This window comes from Lutra lutra, chromosome 9 (genome assembly GCF_902655055.1).
Source record: "Lutra lutra chromosome 9, mLutLut1.2, whole genome shotgun sequence".
Classification (NCBI taxonomy): domain Eukaryota; kingdom Metazoa; phylum Chordata; class Mammalia; order Carnivora; family Mustelidae; genus Lutra; species Lutra lutra.
In genome coordinates, this window is record NC_062286.1 from 99,771,842 (window position 1) to 99,791,144 (window position 19,303).

General features: G+C 49.9%; 1 protein-coding gene across 1 annotated transcript in view; it reads right to left on the reverse strand.

The window, feature by feature from the left end:
* Positions 1–19,303, reverse strand: part of SLC24A3 (solute carrier family 24 member 3) — a 500,867-nt gene that overhangs the window by 441,672 nt on the left and 39,892 nt on the right. The gene's annotated exons all lie outside the window — the stretch shown is intronic.

The window sequence follows — 19,303 nt, forward strand, 5'->3', positions numbered from 1 at the left end:
GGCCTTTCCCAATGCTGAATGTCCAGCACCTCCATCAGCCACCATTTGCTCAGTGGTGAGCCTATTCCTCCCGCCTTGGGTCTTATCATTATGCTCCATTCACGCAGCCCCTGACTGCCTGCTGGCTTCCTTGGGCTGCTGGATCCTGCTGGGCCTGACAGAGGCCGCCCTCAGCACTGACTGGGAAGGACTGGTGTATTACTACCTCACACACTCCAGTGGGATGACTTTGAGACACGTATTCTAAACTGAATTACAGAATCTTCTCCACTGGGATTATGCTCCAGTTGTCTACAGTGTAATGCTCCTGATAAAACATAATATATTAATTGCTGTCCTTCTCTGCCTTAATTCCTCACTCCCAGTAACACACTGATATATGTTTTAACAACGAACTCTCTCTGGAGGGGGGTGGGCAGGGGGAGTCCTGGTTTGGAGCCACTGGCCTATTTCCATAGTGTAAATATTCTCATCATGGCCAAGTTCAACATGACCCACATTGACCTCACCGAACATGGATTTTGGAAGAGATGGGTACAATTAGGTCCATGAAGTCAGTGTGACTGTTTCGAGCCCACCAGCATCTATTCCTCCCAAATAACCTCTCACAACTGAACACTTTCTCAAGAACTGCTTCTGGAGGATTCCCCAAGCTAGGACACCACGTCAACATCCCCAGAGTCTGGGCCAGTAAACGCTGCATATCAAGACTTCCACAAACAAGAGATGAAAACACAAATGTGAAAACACTGAACCACTGAATGCAATACAGGAGGAGCAGGTTAACAGTGGTGACGTCTCCAGCTGAGATGACTGTAGGGACCGACGTGCCAGGAGAAAGAACAAAGATGAAGGGCACATCAGAGGGGAGAAAGGAGCACGTAACCATAAAGGACTTGTTGACTTTGAAGTGTTGCGGAGCACGGAAAGGGTGGTAAGCTGCCTGTGAGCACAGGGGATGGAGATACCTTAGGGGACGGAGCTAAGCTACAGACAGCATCAAGAAGGTCATCAGCAAATAGGGAAAAGTATGAGACATGATGCATGGGGTCTTCTGGGAGGGGACTAAAGAGAAGAGAAGAGGTCATGGGGAACTCAATATTCCATCAGAGAATGGATCATGAAAGGAAAGAAAAGAGGACAGGTAATAGCATAAGGCAAGGTCAGCAGAAAGGGAATTTCAGGAGTAGCCAACAGTCTTGACCTACAGACAAGTCAAGTAAGACAAAGGCTAAGAAATAACAGAGCTGGACCTCAGAGAGCCACTGGGCGGTGGAAACAGCAAGCAAAGATGGTCTTCCTGGTGGCTTAGCACTAAAGAAAGATGTGGCATGAGGCAAGGGACACCCTTGAGTGTCCAGAAGTGTGGTGGGCAGAAAATGGATCTAAGTACAAGATAAAGGCCTAATTCATGGGCCAAGTGACCTTCACAGAAGGCCAGAGGGAGCACTCCATCCAGCCACATCAGTGTGATGTTCTGAAGAGCTAAAGGTCATCATACCCATTCCTCTATTTCCATGGTAATTTTAGTTTCCCAGATGATTCCACCTTCATTGTTGAATTTGAACCTCACAACTCTGGTTGGGAAAGCAAGAGGGAGCAGGGATGTTGTCCACTTTGTCCACTATTGTCTCTCTAACACCAAATCACTCCTGGCTCAGAGGAGGTGCTCAGTAAGTATGGGTTGAAAAAACTATTCCCATTTTGGTGATGGACAAAGTAAGACTTGCAGAAGTTTCTGGGAATCAGAGTGCTTGTAGACATCTCACCTAAGCCACAGGACACATGTAAGTGCAGCAGCTCATGCACCGAGGTCTTTCTCAGTCAAATGGAATCTGCTCTCAGATATAAAATCATCAAGGTATTTCATTACAACTTACACATATTAGCCAGAACAGCTGTTTTAGACATATCTCTCTCTCTCTCTCTCTCTCTCTCTCTCTCTCTCACACACACACACACACACACAAATGTAGAATGTGGAGCCTAACGAGAATTAACAATCAGTTTAGATTCTGAAATGCAAAAGCCCACGTGGTGGCCACAGACATCAGTGTAGTCATAACTAAGAGAACAGTGCCAGAGATAATTCAAGGTGAAAGCAAGGCATTGGCGTCATCTGTTTAACCTCCACAGTTAATTCTTAGGATTAAGAACGGTGACAAGCAGAGAAAATAATCTCAAAAGCTCATGAAGAAACAATAAGGTCAGTGGCCTGAAAATCCAACAAGCAGCCCTGAAATGTGAATTTAGCACCTTATTGTCACAAACGATCTGCAAGTGTGCAGAAAGACAGCACATTTGTCTCAGGCTGGGTTTCCACAGTGGCCCCGGAAATGAGGATCTGAACACGGGTTTTTCCTATGGGGCTGGGGGTGACCCCAGGAAGTACCTGTAAGGGAACAGGACCATGGGGTGGGAAAGGGGAGACAGCCAACAGATAATACACTTCAAGCCAGTCACCAGAATGAGTCAACTAGAGCTTGGCTCCCCTGGAAAGCTCTGGGGGTCGGAGTAGACAGGTAGCTCAGATACTCAAGGGTGAGCAAGCTTAGGTACATATCTACCTATTCCTGGTCTGCCATTGGTTGAATGCTATTTCCAGGGGGCATGAATTCCCTGGCACCTTGAACTTGATACATGGGAGTCCAAGGTGGGCTCTAGTGCCCAGGAAAAGGCCTTAGACAATGAAATGCAGATGCTAAGACTTAAACAGTACCAGTGAGCACTGAAGAGGCAAGAATGAAGGGATATGGGCAGGGCACCGATTGCATTTCCCAGCCTGCATAAGATCCAAAGGCAGAGGTGTCCTCCAGATCAACAGACTGGCCACTCTGCTGTTCTCACAATCGGGGTCAGAGAAAAGTGCTTTGTGGTACTACAATCTGAATGCTTAGGGAGACTCCAAAGATTTGCAGAGAAGCAAGTGTCCCTTCCAATGACTTCCAAAGTTCTTTCTCAGGCCAAGTTTCCATGGTTCTGTAATTCTGAAAGAAAAGCTGATACCAATTAAGAGATGTAAAAATAAAGCCAGCTATTGTAGCAGAAAATTAGAGGATTTTTTTTTTTTTACATAATGATTCAATATCTTCAGGCATTAGAGACTATTAAGGCAGCACCTCTGGATTCCAAAACCTACAAATTTTTATCTCAACAAAAATATAGTTGACCGCTAACCACTGAACTACTAATGCGGAGACCAGAGTCTGAGAAAATCAGAGTGATGACAGCAAGTACTGCATTCACTTCCTTCCCTGCTGAGAACCAAGTGTAACAGTATTATACCCCATTCCATTTGTTCTCACAAAATCCTGGTGAGGTAGGCAGGGGCAGTTGGTGCTGGGTCAACCTACCTCTGAAGTAAAAAAGTCAGGGTAGAAGAGATTTGCCTAAAATCAGAGCCAATCCATAGCCAGCCACCCCAACTACCATTTAATAGCTATTATGGCTTCAATTTACTGAGTGTCTATTATGTGCGAAGAACTTTCCATTCCATCCATGTTTCATTTTACAGCAGTCTTATTTTGAACCATTAGCCCCATTTGCAAATAAGCAAACCAAAGTGTGAAGAAGTTCAAAGACTCACCCAAGGTCACATGGCAAGCAATGAGGGGCAGAATGGGGATCCGAACCCAGGCCTGGTGACCCAAGGGCCACATTCATGGTAGATCCCTGGGGATGATGCAGTCCATCTGGCTGCATTATTCAGGTACAGTGAGGCAGATCAGCAATGCAGCCTGAACCTTTTAATAGGTTAGGGGTGAACACAGGCTCCCTAAACCTACTTCCAGGAAGTTCGTTTCCTCGGAAACCATCAGGAACAGTGGTGAGGCATACGCCACATGAAGCCGTCACAAACAGAAAAGAAAATGGTTCCAAAAACCCCAGTGAATGCATGGCACTCCACTTAGTGTGGCCTCCTCACAGACTAAGATGGTCCCATGGGTCATGACTTGGAGGGCTCTTTGGGGGTGGGTGGTCGAGGGGGGGCCGTGGGGAAGGCAGAGGGGACTGGAAGAGGCACCCACTTGGGTTTCTCCCCGCTCTCCCTTCATGCATCTCCGGCTTTCTTGGACTTCTCTGCCCCAGCAGACGCCGATCCACAGAGCTGCACTTGAGCAATGTCAACAAAAACATTTGGCGCCTGTCCACCGCATTCTTGGCTCCTCATCTGCCAGGCCCTGGAAGTCGCATGTTGGCCTAATTAGTCCGGAGGGAGGGGGTGCATGAGGAGGGAAGCAGGAGGCTCCCAGGTCCTGTGTCACCGGTGGAGGCAGCGTGGATGACTGCAGGCTCTGAGAAGGAGGGACGGGATGGGCCATGGGGAGCGTGCGGGGTGCCTGCTGAAAGGGGAAGACATTCTCAAGCCGAGACTCAAGCCACATGCACTGAGGAAGGGAAGAAGTAGAGGCTGGATGCCAAGTTTCCATTACAGAGCTGTGTGCTCACCCTCTCCTGCTCTTACCACCCCCTTCAGCCTTTCTCTCTCTCTCTCTCTCTCTCACTTGCTCGCTTGGCTCTCTCTCTTCCCCTCACCCCTTTTTACTCCCTGGGACTGAGGGTTAGAGAACCCAAAGTTTTCTGACACCAAGAATGGATTTCTTTGGGTACCTCAGATCTCAGCCTTCTGAAAATGAACACGCTTTCTCCTGCATGTATACTTGTCTCACAGGGTTTCCGTCCTTCCCAAATACTGGCCCCAGGCCCCTCAGGGAGGCAGGGCTGTCCACTCTCTGAGTAGGTGACTCCCACAGACACACAGCCAGGCACAGACAGGCAGGCGTGCTGTTGCACCACGACTGGCAACACCACGACAGGCCTGCGTGCCCCTTGCGGTACGCACCACACCACCCCATGCTCTCCCGCAGCGTTTCCACCGCCTCACTGCTGCTGCTGGGGTTAAGCGGCCAGGCTGGGACTCAAGCCCAGATCTGTCTCCAAAACCCAGGTATGTGTGTCCCACCTCATCCCAGAGCTCCAGGAGCCCAGGGGACATGGCCTCGAGGGCTCACTTTGAGAGGCCATGCTAACTCTCCCCTCCCTGAAGACTAGAATCCTGCATTTCTTCTTGAACACTGGATAGAGAGAGCCACCACTCTGAAATGCTCCGAAGATCAGGACAACAGCCCCCTATTTGCAGATGAGGAAACCGAGTCCAGAATGCCTAACACAACACTGAAGGAATAATGTCCCGAAAACCGAGTTAACAGAGAACAGGAGATGGAGCCAACGGCCACAGTGACTGGCTCTAGCTCTCTAGGCTGGCTCAGCGCTCCTTACTGTGGCTATAAATACCCCACCCCGTGGTTTACACAGCTGTCTCCACTCTCTGCGCCCCGGGTCTTCACCCTGGGGTTGGAGGTCAGGTTTATATAGGCCCACAGCCAGCAGACCGCCTTCTGCAGACTTGGTGAGCAGGGGCGAGGTTTGCCGGCCCCCAGCGGCACCCTCCACATGGCCCCCTTCCTGACCCCACTCCTAGAGTCTCTCCAGGGTGAGCCCAGTGGTTCTCACTCTCCCGGGGTGAAGAAGGAGCAATGGGGGCGCCAGCTTCCTGCACGTGGATTTTCACATGGAATTTCCAGCTGAAAGAAGAGAGTGTGTCTCTCTGCGCTGTTCTTGGTCCTTGGAAAGGAACACAAACTGTGGAGAGGCTGCGAGCTCTCCAAAACCACCAGGAGAGGAAAAAGCCAGAGGCTGAGCGGGCTGCGTGCTGGTTCTTCTCCATTGCCTCAACGCTTCCAGAAAGACAGAGAAGGGTAGATCCAGAGGCCTCGGCGTGGTGGGAAGGCCACACACTCTGTTTAAACTTCTCTCTCTAGCTGCTTCTACACACTGTCGGGTGTGGTGGCAGGGCGGAGGGGAGACCCTGAGAACCCAGCGTACTGGGACAAGTTCTCCTCTTGTATGTACTCCAGCCACATACGGCATTCACAAGCTGCAGCTTTCACACTGAATTCAAACCTCCCAGCACCAGAGCACACCTCTCCTCAAGGAAAACCCTGTGGAAAAGCTGAAGTCTTTCTGTCCCTCCACTGAGCCTCCCTTTCACTCAGAGAAGGAGTAACCGTGCCCCAAAAGCAGGCACTGCTGCTGATGCCCTGTTTTCTGGAGGTCTCCTACAGAATGTTCTGTTAGCTACAGCATGGGCACCTCCTGGGGGCTGGATGGAAATGCAGGTCTCCAGCCATCGGAGACCCCAAAGCCTCATGGAGCACACTGGAGCCTGAGTTGCTGCTCCCACAGCCCAAAGGGCAGTCCTCCAGGCATCACACACACAGGGAGGCTGCAGGGCAAAGGAACCAGTCCCTGCCTGCCACTGCTGGAAAGCCAGGGCATCCTATGCAGAAAGAGAGGGCAGGGAGCACACAGCAAGCTACTAAGGTTTCAGGCCTTGCTGTGGTGTTCAGTCATGTCCTGCATCGGAAAGACAGTCCCACTAGCAGTCTCCAAGCAAACCAACCCATAGGAGGGGCAAAAGAAGGCCCAGCTATCTCTCTACTCCCCCCCTCACCACCCCCCTGCAAAGTCCCCCACCCCTGCTGTGCCTTCCCTTCCCTCCTCACACCAAGCCCAGCTCACTTACTCACCCCAGGCCCACAGAGGCTGGCAGAGCTCCTGCAAGAATGGCCTTGGGGACAAGGGCCTGCCCAAGGCACCCACCCAAAGGCATGAGTCAGGAGTCCAAACCATCCCCAGATACAGACTGTGCCATGGCCAAACAAAGGAGGCCCAGTTGTGAGACTCTGAGTCCCTCACTGCTGCCAAAGGGAAGCCCTTCCTCCAGGCAGCCCTCCTTGACCTTCCAGGACTTCTCTCACCACAAGCTCCCAGAAAAAGATCTACTCCTCCTTCAGATCACATATCACAGACAGAATCATAACCTGTCCTTACTGCTCCTCCCTACCCTCCAACCCATATGTAAGCTCCAGGAATACCCAGCCTGCTTGGTTTTCCTCCTCCCTGTGTCTTTCTGGCCTGGAACTCAGGCAATGCCGGAGAGCCACAGTGTCAGTGTTTCATCAAGCCACCATCTGGGCGGGACTGGGAGGAATCCATGAATCCCCAGGAAAGATACCCAGGGGATTCTGTATCACCCCTCAGGGGTCATGCCCCTTGACTGGGGTGGGGGTGGGGCGGAATGATGTTTCAATGACAAGCCGAGAATTTTAGTGGCAAACCAGAACCAGAAATTCAGGATTACCAGATTCCTGGACAAAACCGTTCCCATTACAGACTTGTTCCTCAAAGTGGTCCTGGGACCAGCTGTGTGAGCATAGCCTGGGACCTTGCTAGAAATGCAGAATTCGGGGCACACCTCACACTTCCATTGCATGGGACGCTGTGTTTCAACCGCTGACTTGTGTGTACTATTTTACTCCTAACTTGTTCACAGACGTCATGGAACACTTGCACAGTTCCCAGTACGGTTCCCAGCTTGGTCTCTCCACCTCTGAAGTTGGAAATGCAGGAACCCCTAAACATCCTCAGAGACCTGAAAGGCACCTCACTGAGCACCACAGGAGCTGTGTGGGCTCCCTGAGACATTTCCCGCCATGTCTGTCTCCTCAGATCCGTCCTCAGTGTCCACTGAAAGGCTTAAAAGATCTGGCCCCAGCAGCCTGGTTTCAGAGCTTTCTCTTTCAAACCTGCCCCGTCTTCTTTCATTGCCCTACTAAATAAAGCAAGTGGGTCTGTTCCAAGGACCCCAGGGCTCGCGGTCATAAGAATTCACCATGTTGGCCATTTGGTGACTTGGGACTCTATGCCAGTTCTGCTACTAGCTCCAGGCTATTGGAGAAGCTAAGTCACTTTATCTCGGTTGCTGCTTCTGAAAAGTGAAAAGGCTTGAGTGATCCGACCTCTAAGTTTCCTTGAGCTTGGATTATTTTATATCTGGGGTAGAGTCATCTGACCAAAGGTTAACAGGGTCCCATGGCACCTCCATCCCCAACCTTGAGAGTCATGCACTCCAAGAGGATGGGCTGTATGACTCACTGAAGGGTGGGAAGAAAATATGGGAACCTCCACATTTTTATCAAAACTTCCCTGGCCTTCATCCTCACCATGTCCATGCAGTGCACTCCCAAACACAGAGCCCTTTTTCCTCTCTGCATAAATATCTTTCATCCTACCATGAACACAGAGCCTCCCAATGGTTTCTATGAACAAAACTAATAAAGCCATGAGAGTACCAGGAAATTGTATGGGGATTGAAATGGCTTTGAGGGATAAGGCGTTCAGGACAGACTACAAGGGATGAAGGCTGGCCACTGACGGTAGAGAGGGACTCTGAACCCTGCCCCCCAAATACCCTGTCAGCCTGGGCCAGACAATGGCTAGAGGTTGACCCAGTGAAACAAACAAAAGCTTCAAATGTTGCTGTGACACTAGAATGATGCTTTAGGTGGCAGTGCAATGCCCACCATGTTGGGAGGTGTCCTGGGTAGTGCTCTTCAAATGTTAAGTCTGCAATAAAGACTTAGGTACAAGTAGTTTCCCTTCAGAGTGGAAAGCAAGATAGGGAAATGGACACTAGATACATAAGGACACAAAATGGAGGTTGCTTCTGCCAGCAACTAGGGCATAAACCCACTAGAAGTTCAGAGATGCATCCAGGATGCCTACCTGAAGGAAGAGGGCTGTGGTTCCCATGGCCCACTAGCTAAGAGTTGCCCTGGGAGCATGAAACCCCACAAATTCTGGGCAGCACTTCTGAGTGGGCCAAGCTAGTTCCCACCTACTGGGAAAGACCTTGGGCCATGCTTGAGGGCCACAGCAACAAGAGTCTGAACTCACCCCAAACTACCCACTGCACCTGCAACTAGAACAGGAGGAAGGCTGAGGGGACACCAAATGATGTCAGCTACCAAAGGTAACCTTGGCCTCACTTTGGAAAGAATGCCTCTTGAAGAAAGTGGGATGATGTGATTGGTCCAGAGCCACAGACATGTAGATTTTCCAATAATGTTTTCCTTTCCTTCTCTCCTCTCACCAGGGAACTTGATGCCAGAACTAAAATATTCTCTTGATGCCTCACAATGAGAAGGACAGGACCAAAGAGAGGTCGGCTGGTGTGGTTTTCATTTAAGCACAAAGCCACTTGGTTCTTCTCACTTTTTCCTATTCATAGGCCCACTGCTTGCCCCTTTCCAAGTTGGAAACTGAAGCCAGCCATCAGAGAGAAACAAGGTTGAGTGGAAAGAAAGATAGGATCCGTTCATCCCCTCTCGGGTTTCAGTCCCAAGTCAGAGATCCAGCATCAGGAAAGGGAAGACGGGGAGAAAATACATGAATGGCCAGACTAGGACAGGCTGACGCATGCAGAACCTTCCAGGCTACCACCTGCTACCTGGTTTGCTTCTCACCTTCCAGCCAGAAAGCAACACCTCCCTTTGCCCTGACCTCCAGTGAAGCCCACCAAGTGTACTTCTATGGATTTGGGGTTGGCCTAAAGAATCAGGCTCTGTTTATTTTCTAGAGTCCTGACAAATGCAGACTGCCAATAACTTCCCGCTGAAAACACTTGCTGAAAACGACAATCAAGGTTCAGTATTTAAGACCTGCCACGTGGTTCCTCATCGCACTTGGTGCGGTTTACTCCATGCATGCCATCCGCTCCCTTCCTTCCAGCCCAGGTCCTCTCCCAATGTGAGGCCCTGCCACTTCAAATGCTGAGAGAGACCCTGTCCATCACAGCCACCACCAGCCAAGGTCAGGAAGCCCTTTGACAGGGTGCCAGAGAGAAAAAAGCAAAGGCCTCTGCCAGTGTTTCTCAAAGTGAAGGAAGTAGGAAACAAGAGACCGGAGGTTGACAAAAGGACACACGTAGGCACACGGGCTGGGGGGCAGTGATGGAGTGAGGGACTCTGGGAGCCGAGGAGCATGCCCATCACTCTGGAATCACGTCTGAGTGGCTCCATGGCAGAAGGATGAGTGGGCAGTGGAAGGGCAGAGGGGTCACAGACACAGTGGGTGGGGTTAGCAAATGCCCGTCATGGTCGATATCATGGACACTGCGGTCCTTCTCTCCAGATCTCTTCCACTCTTCCCCCACTGGGTAGCAGTAGCCAGTTATGGAGAAGGGGTGGCCTGACCCCACCTCATCCCCAGGGATGGGCTCACAACCAAAAAGTTTGGTTCGGGAGCGGCAAGTGGTCCTACTCAGGTTAGTGAGACACAAAGGGGAGGTTTTTGCCGGCAGCATCTGGGAAGGAGGGCCTCTCACTCTCCAGGCAGAGCTGCTCATGTCCTTTTTCCTGTCTCCTTCTAGGTGAAGAGGCAATTCCTAGAACCTCATGAGCCATGTTGCCACCAGGAGAAGAGCGGGTCTTGGAATGAAGCTCATATAAGGAAGGGAAGAAAAGGGAGAGTGGGGAAAAAGTGGCTCCCTAAGGACATCACTGGTCCACTGATAAGCCTACCTGCAGATATGCCCTCCAAAACAATCCCCCAATATGTTAGGCACTCTGAATTTTTTTATTTCTGACAGCACGGAGTGCCATGACCGATGTATCAGACTAAGCCTTTTGTTAAGAAGATAAGGAGTACTCCCATGAGAAGTATCACACTCTGGTCCAAACCACAGCTGGGCAACTCTCTAACCGACGTGACCATACCACCGCATGGACTTCTTACCGGACACTGCCTTACACAAACGAACTGGGCCACCGATGAGCCTACCTAGACACAAAGCTTCCTCCTAAGAGCAGTGAGAGCTTATTGCAAAGTCCCTCCCCTACTCGGGGGTCAAACCATCATGAAGTAAGTGGGGCACCTGGTGCACTCCCACTTCTTCCCTCGTCGCCCATCAAGACAGCCCCACAGTCAGCGATATGGCCTCCCAGCCCCAAACAGAAGCAGACAGGAGGCTAGTAAGGATGAGGAGTCCCTAGAATACACTGCCACCTCTCCGAGAGGATGCCCTGTCTGGGAAGAGTTCCACAAAGCCATGAAAGGCGCATCTAATTTCCGAGCAGCCCGCAGCCTGTGATGAGCCTCGGGAGGGGCTGGAGGCTCACAGAGAGCCTTGCCCCGCCATCTCCGGCTTGCAGGGCCACCCTGACTTGGTGCTTAATTAGGAACATGCTGCCTCTGTGACTAGACTTGATCCCATCCCCTCCGATGACAAGCGTGAGCTGTCGCTGCTGCCAGAGGAGAAGCAGGAAGTCACGGAGTGAGGACAGTACGTCCCTCCGTGACAGAGATGGTCGCCCCACGGGAGGGCAGAGCTCCAATAATCGTGTCCTGTACAGCGATGATGCCCCAGGCCTTCTCCACAGGGCCGCAGGGGACAGTGCTCTCGTCCCTTCAATCTTTTATGAGAAGCAATAAACCAGAAAATTCTCATCCACAGAGGCAAACAGAACAGCACTTTCCACAGAGGCTTACAGAGGATGCTCAGAGTGTGAACTGAGACATTTTTGTCTCTCAGGCTCTTTTTATCTTTGGTTCAGTTTTACTTAACTCCACAGAAACGACTTCCCTTGTTACTACTACTGTTTATTTAAATAGAGTACAGCTGTACCTTCAGCAGCATAATAGGTGGACCCTCTGTGAGCACCACGTAGCTGGACCCATACAAAGGTATACATGTATCTGTGTTCATCCTAGGGGCGACCCTGCACCTGCCTACCTCATGCCAGGCATCATTTGGGGGCATTTTTGTAGTGTCTCAATACCTCAGGTCATTTTACAACAGCTCTGTGAAATGGGTGCTGTTATCCCCGCTTCCCAGATGAGAAACCGACAGCTCAGAATCTAGGCCATTGATCTGCCAAAGGTCCCAAGCTCTATGTCCAGTCCCTGCCTGGGACAGGACTGCAGGGAACACTTTGTCCAAGGTCAGCACGAGAACTGTCCTGGCAGAATGAAGGTGATCCCCTTAGGAACACAGGCTTCTTAGCAGCAGAGCATGGCCTGGCGCGCCCATATGCCAGCTCCCGCTCTGAGAACCCTTTCTTTCCCTTGATCTGCCCTAAACTCAGAACACCTGGATTCTTGCCTCAGTTTCACTAAGGGCCTTTTGCACTACATTCCCATCCATGTTTCCATCTGAGACAGGGCAGAGATAGGACTGTTTTGTTTAAGGAACACATCAATGGGAGAATCATGAAGAGATTTCACCAGGGCTTAAAAAAAAAAAAAATAGTTAACGGAGGAGTCTAGGTGGTGAGTATCTGATGTTCCTTCCATGTTGCTCAATGGTTGAATATTTCCACATAAAATGTTGGAGGGGAAATAATGTTAAAGAAGGTACCAGAGGAGCAAGGATATCAGTACCATCCCCCTTACAGTATCTGGGAGTGGGAAAAAGAAACATAATAGCAATGTGGCCAAGACTAGTATGGATGATGAACCCATCCAGACGGGGCAGGGTGCTGGCCACTGGGTGATCCCAACACCTTGGCTGGTTCCAAAACAGGATGGGATGCTGCTGCCCAGCACTGCTTGGCCTCCAAACAGTGCCCCCCTGCCTAAAAGGCCTCAGAGACCTCATGGTCACCACCAGACTGGCGTGGCAACGACACAACAGCCAAGTGCTCCACAAATGCCCATCACAGAGAAGAGAATGTTCGGCGGTGTCCGGTGGGTGGAAGCCCTCCATTCTAGAACCAACAGTCGTGAACCCCAGAGCCTGTGCTCTTGAGACATCCAGGCATTGGAGGCAGGACATCCCATTGCCTCCCTGCCTGGCCAGTTGCACACCTGTTTCCTTCCCTCTGCGGGAGCCACAGTCTGAGGTATCTTCTCAGAGGGCTGGGGGGGGCCTTCCCTCAGCAGCGAAGCCACATCAGCAGAGTGTCCTCTCTTGGAAGATCCAGAGGAAGATTATCTTTGAGCAGCTCCATTTCCAATCCCTCCTCTGGATATCACTGTTACAAGAAAACGTACCTGACTCTAATCATGACATTGGCAATCTATCGCTGCACTAATATTAAAATGGAAATCTGGTGCCATGGCATACTCCTTTGGTGTACTTATTACCAGGACGAGATAGGGTCTCGACATGATTTGCCTGGTGTCCTGGAAACTCGACATGATTTGCCTGGTGTCCTGGAAACTCTGTGGATTTCCACAGGCAGTGCCCTTGGTCGAGTTTTCTGTCTCGTGTGCTTTATCCCCCTGTACAAGCTCCGTGTCTGCTTATTCTTCTCTGGGGATCTCTGGAAAGCTCATACTGAGTGGAAAAACTATGGGAAAGGGTTTGCTCTTCTATCCTCCTCATCATTACTCTTTCTATGACTATGTCTCTGTGACTGCAGCTATTTCAAAAGAAGCCCAGGAACTAAAGAAGTTTGCTTCTGCCTTACTCCCTGGAGAAATGGCAAAACGGGCTTTTACAGAAAGCCCTTGCTTCTGCATGCCCTTACCCAAATGCTGGAATGGGCAAGAGCTCATGGTGTACAAAGAAGCTCGTCCAGAGATGTGGGATGACAGGGGTGGGGGCAGGAAGCAGGTGGGACAGGGCTACAAAGCCTCCAGCAGCTGGGCTTCCCCAAGACGATGAACACTTTCCTTGACTGTTTAAATGAAAAGAGATCGAAAGAGAGGTAATGGAGTTTAGGGATAACACTCCAGAGACCTACGCAGGAGCAGGTGCTGAAGAATACAGAAGCTGACAAGAGACTGTCAGCCTTCCAGGGGTTGGCTGAAGCAAAAGGGAAAGACCCACTCACAGAGGAAATACAGCCACCCAGGGGCTTTTTTTAATGCACGCTGATACTCCTCTAGTCTTGCCAGAGTCTGGTATCTCCACAAAGCTCTATTACTTGGGAGTCTGCACTTCCTACAGCACCCAGTGAAAGGCAGCAGAGTGGCCTCTGTTGGGCCCAGCAGGATCCAGCAACCAGAGGAAGCCCTCAGGCAGTTAAGGGGCAGTGTGCATGGAGTAAAACAAAAAGGTCCAGGTGAAGCCTATAGGCTCATGATTGAGTAAGTGATGGCCCATTAAGGCAATGGACAACCGGCATCTGGTGAATAACAGCTACTGGGGGGACGACCGCAAAAAGACACTTCTGGAGATCATCTTCAACCCTCCTTGTAGATGAGACTGGGGGCCAAGGTTTGTGTTTTGACACTGAGACTTTGGGGGAAAGAAAGACACTCCCGGGGTCTCTGGCTGGGCCATTAGGATGTTAGGAAGCCAGGCACTGGCTCCCGTGAAGCCACATTGCCAACCAGGGATTTACTGCCTGTTCCTCTGGACAGCGATGGTCCCAGAGTCAACTTTCCAAGAAGAGGATCGACTGAGGAAACCCTTGTTCAGGCTTAGACTGCAAATTTTTTAAAACAGCCCTGTCCACAGTTGCAGATGGCTCTAGTGGCTCATGGGGACAGGAGAAAGTGACAATCTCAGTACTCAGGCTCACCTTATGTGACTCTGTGCCTCCTTCCAGGATTTCTCTCCAAAAACCTATTTTTGCAAATGGTTTTTTAAAAAAGACCCAAATGAACCTTTTTTCAAGTTGGGTTTTAGCCATGGTACCAAGATGAGTCATCAGAAGTCCAAACCTGGGGATCATTTTGTGGAAGAATATAATTTTGGAGCCAGGAAGGTCCTTCGAGAATGTGCAGTGCAGCGCGGTCCAACAGAAATATACTGTGAGCCTCGTAGGCAATTTTGCATTTTCTCCCAGACATGTTAAAAAAGTACAATGCAACTGGTGACATTAATTTTAATGTCTTTCACTTAACCTGATACATCAAAAATATTATCATTTCACCAGATAAGAAATGCAAAAACTATTTTACCACCTTTTTTTGAGACATACCTTACCTGCCATAAAATTCACCCATGTAAAATGTACAATTAAATGGTTTCTGGTACGTTCACAGAGTTGTGCAACCATCATCGTGATGTAATTTTAGAATATTTCCAGCACCCCGAAAAGACATCCTTCACCTATCAGCGGTCACTCTCCATTACCCCCGTGGCCTAACCCGAGGCAATCGTCATGTATGTTCTGTCTCTGTAGATCTGCCTATTCTGGATGTTTCATATAAACGGAATGATACAGTATGTGGTCTTCGGTGACTGGCTTCCTTGAGTTCACATAAATGTGCTCAAGGCTCCTCCATGGCATAGCATGCCTCTTCAGGCCTTCCTTGCTTTTAGTTGCTGAATAATATTCCATTGTGTGGATAAAAATTATTAGTGAACTATTTTACATTCTTTTTTCTGTACTAAGCCTTCAGCGTCCACTGTGTATTTTATGCACACATCAGCATATCTCAGTCAGACGTACTGCTCAGTGAGCCCAGTGTTAGTGCAGATCTGGGCTCTGTTTTCTTTGGGGGTGGTGACTGTGGCTGGGTGCCCAGCCGTTGTCCCACTGGGCCTGCACCCAGGCTGAAAACAGAACGATGGCCAGCCAGGTTTGGAGTGTTGCTGAGAGAGAAGAATGTCTGGCCTGCTGGGTTTTCTTCCCTGTCCTCCCTATGTGGTCCAAAGGGCTGGTGAGGAGGAAGCATGGTGCCTTTGGATGGGCCTGGGAACATATGGATTTGGGATGTCTAGAGCTCAAACCCACCTTCTCCCAGAAGAAAGCACCTCTCCACCCTCCTGACGAGCTGACTCCTGAAAGCAACAGCTGGTGAAAGGCAACCAAGGTTAAACTGACAGGTTGCTATGAAGAAGCCACTCCACTTCCCTAAAACCCCTTGACATCCCCTACTTTATGGGGCGCTCAGGAAAGGAAATGGAGACATGTCTGAGAAGGAGATGTCTTCTGGATTCATGAGAGTCAATGAACGTCCATCCCTTATAAATAAGTTGCCCCAAGGATCCCCACCCAGGGAGTCAAAGGCATCTATTACTTACTGGCAAGGGCAGGTGCATCTTTCTTCTGCATGTGCTACACGTATAGTAACAAAAATAATAACAGCAACCACTTCTTGCACCAGAGGGTCTTCTAAGTGGTTCACATACAGCAGCTCTAATTCTCACAACCACGTAGGGGTAATATCATCATCATCACTTTTATTAGTACTATTATTATTTGCATCCGAAGATGAATAGAGGATGGCACAAAGAGTTTAATTAACTTACTCAAGGTCACAGAGCTAAGAAGCAGGACAGCAGTCATCTGAACCTAGGCAGTCTGGCTCTGGAAGGCCCTGCCCTCGAGGAGCCTGGGACATCTAAGGAGTCCAGGGCGTTCCCAATGGAGCCTCCTCCTCCTGGACGGACCCCCTGGGACTTCCCAGCCCATACAGTACCACCTCTGAGTTTGTGCCTTTTGGCTCCAGAGAACATCTGTAGGCACCCTTGCCTGGATTTCCCATGCTAGGGGGATGAGTCAGGAATGACGAAAAAACAAACAAACAAACAAAATCTTCTTTTTCTTATGAGCTATTATTACTTGTCATCACGCTTGTTGTATGAGCCACAAAGGTCTAGACTTATTAAACTGGGAGGCAAGCTGCTGAGTTTGTTGCTAAGGAATGACAGACCACAACACTTGGATTCACTGCTTTTGTCCTCAAAACCGTGCCCACCCTACCCCACCCCACCACCGGCTTCCTGTAATCCCTGTCCAACAAGAGAGCGAGCGGCCCATTGAGCATGGAAAGGCAGCTTCCCCACCAGGGAGCTCTCTTCCCCCTGCACTGAAGCTGAAGTCAGGATCCCATGATCTGTTTGGGAACTCCTGGGCTACCACGGGTGGCCACACAAAGGCATCCGGACTCTGGTTCCAGTTGGAAATTGGGGGGGATACCAGGCTCCCAGGTACGGCCACCCTATGGAATGAGCACCCTGTGATGGCAGAGCCAGAGTTTCAGTCCAGCTGGAGAGCAGCACAGATGCATTGAGTTTAGCTCAGACACCATTATAAAATTTCCCTCATGTCACAGAGAAAGCCCGATTTCCAGCTTCTCTTGAAAAACTGGAATACCTGGCAGAATGGGCCTGAGTTCCTGCCATGTGGACACCTAGTAAGCACCTATTCCCCTTTTGGACAAGGAAGGCTCCCTGATCTGTACTGCAATCCCCACCCTCCCTACCGTTTTTCAGCAGGCCTTCTGGCAGACACGGAGCAGGCACCCCAGACATGGCCACGAGCAGAGGCCGGTGAAGCCCCTGGCTTGTCAAGCAGCACATTCTTACCCATCATCCACATCCATACCACACCTAGAGCAGCGGTCAGCCTGCACCCCTCCTTGTCTGTGACACCTTCCCTCTCTGCCCCCAAGCCCTGTTTCTTCGCCCTCCCACTTCCAAGCTGCTCTTGCTCACATTTAATTCTGGAATGTCAGATCCCATCTTTTTCTCACATGTGAATGCCTCATTTCTCCCTCCACTCCAGAAGCTCTTTGAGGAAAGGAACATTTCATACACTTCTCTTGGCTCCTTTTGCTGCCAGACTGGGTTAGGTCCATGGTAGGTACCTGAAAAGGTGATGTGGGGTGAGGAGGAGAGCCTGGAAAGACAAAGGGCGGAGAGGCGCAACTCCACACAGCTTCCCAGAAGACTGTGAAGGATGTATAGACCTGGCTCCTACAAGGAAAGATGCCGGTGATTCAAAATGCACAACCATGAAACAATCAGAGAAGTGAATGCCAGACTCCGTTGCTTAAGGATCTGGGAAGTCCGGAGGATTCCAACTTGACTGCTCAGAAGAGCTCAGACCCCGGGGGCAACAGTGGGGCTGGGCCAGGGTGACGCTTGGCAAGGGATTCATTAGTATGTGCCATATATTCATCATCAGACCCTGAGATCTGAAATAATTTCATAACTCTGCCATAGTGGAAACGCCTTAAAAATGACAAACTCCAAACACCAACATTGGCAGGTCATTTACGCTTAACATGTTGGGTCACCAATTGAGATTTTCAGGACATGATCTGGGCCCTGGGACCTTCAGATGGACCCCCAGGGGATGTGAAGATTCAGGTCTGTCCCTTGTCTCCACCCATTCCTATAGGAAAAGGCCACGGACCGCCAGACAAATGTCAGGGTGCCTTCCGTAAATGATACCATTCTGTCCACTGCCTGCGGGCATATTAGGACCAGCACTATTGCCTAATCCCGTGGGAAGACCAAGCATCCAGGAATTGCTCCAGATGTTTCCACATGACCTTGCTTTACTCCAAGAGTCAAAGCACCCATTGCATAATTCTATAAATCTAAATGCACATCAGCTCCTACCATGAGATTATGAAATCAAGTACCATCTCTTCATGGATCTTGTCAGAATTTAACTTGGAGCCACCAACATGTTAGCTCTGAGTGTACGCTGACCCTTCCCCCATATTGGAGGGTCTACTGGAGAATCCAAAGAAGTTCATCCTGGGAGCTCCATTGGGGGAAAAAAAAATTGTCCAACAGGAAATGTGGAATTGTTCTCTGCCTGGTTCACATAATTGAGTGAGACAAAGCCACACGCAAAAAAAAAAAAAAAAAAAAAAAAAAAAAAAAAAAAGGTACCAAGTCAACTCGAGGGAAACTGTAAAGGGGTTCTTGGAAATGTACCCTCCATTCTCCTTTTAGGCTGGTTCTTCTTAAGCTAAAATAAGAGAGTGAGAAGGGGGAAAGAATACTTTTCACATATCCGCCTATTGGAAAAGATGAAACCAAACGACTCTGTCAGCTAGCTGATTTCAGCAGATGACAGCAATGATTAAAATCAGCTGTCCGGGTTAATTAGCGCCTATTACCGCAAATACATCATTACCCTGTCACCACCATGGCTGCTGCTTCTTACTCCAAGCTTTGGGAGCAGAGATTTTTGCTACCTGTGACTTCGAGGGTCTCCCAAAGCTAAGGGTCTCGTTGGCACCAAGGTCACCTGAGGGCCCCCTGCCTTAAATCTGCCCCTTCCACTGCTGAAAGACAGTTTGGCTCCATTTCAAAGCTAGTTATTTTGGCCCCAACTCTCTCTGGTCTTCAATTCATGGTTGTCTGGGATAACATTCGCTCTGGTTGACGTGGCCCACTGTGTCAAGAGGAACAATGCTTGCCGGAGATGGTTGTAAAAGGTAACAAGGAATTTATTAGCAGCCACTCACAGCATTCTGCGTTGTCTTTGATGCAATCAACCACCACCATAAATTTGAAGTCCACATGGCTGGGCTGCAACCACTAAGAATGTAGCCTGGCCACAGAGACAGGCCATTTGGGGTCCATCGACCCCATGACATTAGGTGTTCAGAATATAAAGAATCTAGGAGACTCTCTAAAGGGAGAGGAGTGGGATCAGCTTAACTCTCATCCCAGCATGTGGGAAAATCACCCAACAGATGTCAGCTGGAGGAGACACTGGAGAAGCCCCCACTCCAGGTCCCAATGGTCCCCATGTGA